Source organism: Corylus avellana, chromosome ca7, assembly GCF_901000735.1.
Source record: "Corylus avellana chromosome ca7, CavTom2PMs-1.0".
NCBI classification, from domain to species: Eukaryota; Viridiplantae; Streptophyta; class Magnoliopsida; order Fagales; family Betulaceae; genus Corylus; species Corylus avellana.
Genome location: NC_081547.1, coordinates 28,869,175 through 28,872,318, shown reverse-complemented (window position 1 = coordinate 28,872,318; position 3,144 = coordinate 28,869,175).

The window sequence follows — 3,144 nt, the reverse complement described above, 5'->3', positions numbered from 1 at the left end:
CCTTGAAGTTTGGGATTGAAAGGTTCGATGGGAGAATGAACTTTGGCTTGTGGCAAATACAAGTCAAGGACATCCTAATCCAATCTGGGCTACACAAAACTTTGAAAGGTATACCCGCCTCTAGTTCCAGTAATGGTGTCGGAAAATCAGGTACTAGCGACGTGGATTGGGAAGATTTGGATTTGAGGGCTGCGAGTTCCATTCGGTTGTGTCTGGCTAAGAACGTTCTTGCTAATGTGCAAGGGACGTCAACGGCAAAGGAGCTTTGGGAGAAGCTTGAGGAGATGTATCAGACGAAGGGAATCTCTACCGGGTATACTTGAAGGAGCAGTTTCATACATTGCGCATGGCTGAGGGTACAACTATTTCAGACCATTTGAGTGTTCTCAATGGAATCGTTTCTGAACTCGAAGCTCTGGGAGTTAAAATGGACGATGAAGATAAGGCCTTGAGGCTTATCTTGTCTCTTCCGTCTTCCTATGAACATATGAAGCCAATTTTGATTCATGGGAAGGAGAAGATTTTCTTCTCAGAAGTTACTAGCAAACTTTTGTAAGAGGAAAGAAGGCTGAGTGGTGAACAAAATTCTACACCAGAGAACTCGGCGTTGGTAGTTGCAAACTGGAAGAAAAAGAACCCTATGAAGGGAAATCTTATATGCTGGGGTTGCGGGAAATCTGGACACCTTAAAAGAAATTGTCCAAAAAGAGGAGCGGATTTGGCAGATTGCTCCAAAAACGCTAATATTGTTTCTCTCGTTACAGAAAGAGATGATGATGTTCTTTGATAAGGGCATGTACATCATCTGGCATGACCGCTAAAAATGTCAGGATAATGGATGTGTTTTATTAGCGGGTCCACATTTGCATACTCTACATTGGTTTGGTTTTTGATGTCAGGTATGTGGTGGAAAAGGGTGTCAATGGCTGATGAACTTCCGGGGAAACCAAACATGGAAGTTGCACCATATTTTTCAGCAGGATTTTTTCGACATGCGCCCAAAAAAAAAAAAAAAAAAAATTGGAATGGTTTAATTCTAAGTGCATGTGCTCTTTATGGTGGAGCATGATAATTCTTGTAGAATTATTACTGTTGGTGTAGACAGTGTTTTGTACGACATCCCAGGGCGTGGGGATGGGCATCGGTCAAGATGCGGACCTGAGGTCTCAGGTGGAGGTTGCCAAATTTTCGCCAAGGTGGAGATTGTTGATAATGGCTCAAATTGTCAACAAGTGTGAAGATAATTGCTGAAAAATATTAATATTTAAGTTGGTGGGCTCAAGTCATATTTATCTATAAGAGGATAAGGTTAGTTTTAAAAGGAGTCCAAGAACAACTTCGAATTGGATTTTGGAAAAAACGTGTGTGGATAAACATGTGGGCTGCAATGCTTATCTTCATCATGAAAAGACTTTGTATTCATGATGGTTTCGTTTTCCCATCAGCAATTGGATTAAAACTAGTCTCCTATTTTTCGTGATTAAGCCTCTATAAAAGGACATGTAGTCCTTGGTTAAGTGGGGATCCGGAAAATTCAAATTAGTGAGAGCACTTTATGATATTTACAAAGTGTAGAGAGTTTTTCTTTACTGGGTATTTGAGAGGGACAGTTGAGTGAAGTGTACAAGGGGTTAAGGGCTTGGGTTTGAGATATTAAACTTGAGCGGTTCAGGCTTGTACCATTGTACTCAATATTTCTCAATAGTAAAGAAGGAGACCGGATCACGCCCCGTGGACGTAGGCATATTGCCGAACCACGTAAACTATTTGTGTACGTGTGTGATTGGTGTGTGTTCTCGTGTGTTTTCTTTCCAAACTTGTCTTTCGCATAAAGGGCTGGTGGGAAATTGGTAACCAATTAATTATCAATTTTCCCACAAAATAAGAAAATAAATAAATATAAGAGATTTTACGTGGTCATATTAACGCTAACAAGGTCTTTTGACAACAAAATCTTTGGCATCCGAACCTTGAAAGTCTCTTCCCATCTAAGAGAAATAGACCTCTAGCCTTTTTTTTATTTTTTTTTCAAATGCTTGATAATGTTAATGTAGACTGCAATTTAAACACTTTACATATATCAATGTTGACACATTTATAAAGTTTGATAGCTATAACTATCGTGATACATATGTTGTGCTATTAAATATTTACTTTCCATTTTAAATTGAGTTTATAATGTGAGAGTGCACGTGTCCGTGTGCCTATTTGAACAAATGGAATAAATACGGGCGGATGTGAGTCCCAATCTCACATAAACATATATTATTATGCCCACTAAATACCATTTTAAAATAAAAAAATGTTAGGAGTACTAAATCTTTTACTAAAAGAGCCTTATCAAACTGATGTATAATTCATTTATTAAAGAAAAAACAAAATAATTAATTAATAAAAATATAACGAATAATAATGAATGGATTACACATTAATTTGACAAACTCTCTTAAAAAAAAAATCAATACCCTAACATTTCTCTCGTTGCAACCGGAGCAAGTGGCTATCGCAATCGATGACTGACCTGGAGAGCTGCACTATGGACCGTCCGATGGAGTTGATCCAATCCTCCTTTTCCTTCCCCAAGTTCCACAACATCGTAGCTGTAGGGTGTGAAGTTGGAAATTTCAAAGCACACAATTAGTTCTTTAGTCCTTGACACGCTGATAGAAAAAAAAATATCTTGAACGCGTGAGAAGTGGGCAAATAAGGACTTGTCAAAAATATTCCCTTTTAACAGAAATATTCCTCGACCTCCGGCCTTTTCTTTTTTTCTTCGATCAATATCTTGTTCTTGTTGTTTTCGGAAGAAAAGTCTTTAACAATCTATGTAGCAGCTAGAAATGCATATTTCCACAATTGAGGACAGTAATGGCTGTAGGGTACGTAGAAAATGATATATATGTTGTCAGGAGAAGCGCGCATGAGGCTTCAGCGTTGGGTTTACAGTTTGCTTGACTTTTCAAAAAGCAATAAACATACAAATGGGATGATAGATTGGAATAGCAAATTCTACCAAGAAAATTCTCTTGGTAGAATTTTCAAGCACAAGTTGTTGAGTCCTTGACACACTGATATTAATATCTTAAACGCGTGACAAGTGGGCGTAATTAATGGACTTGTTAAAATTAGTCTTTTGGCACAAAA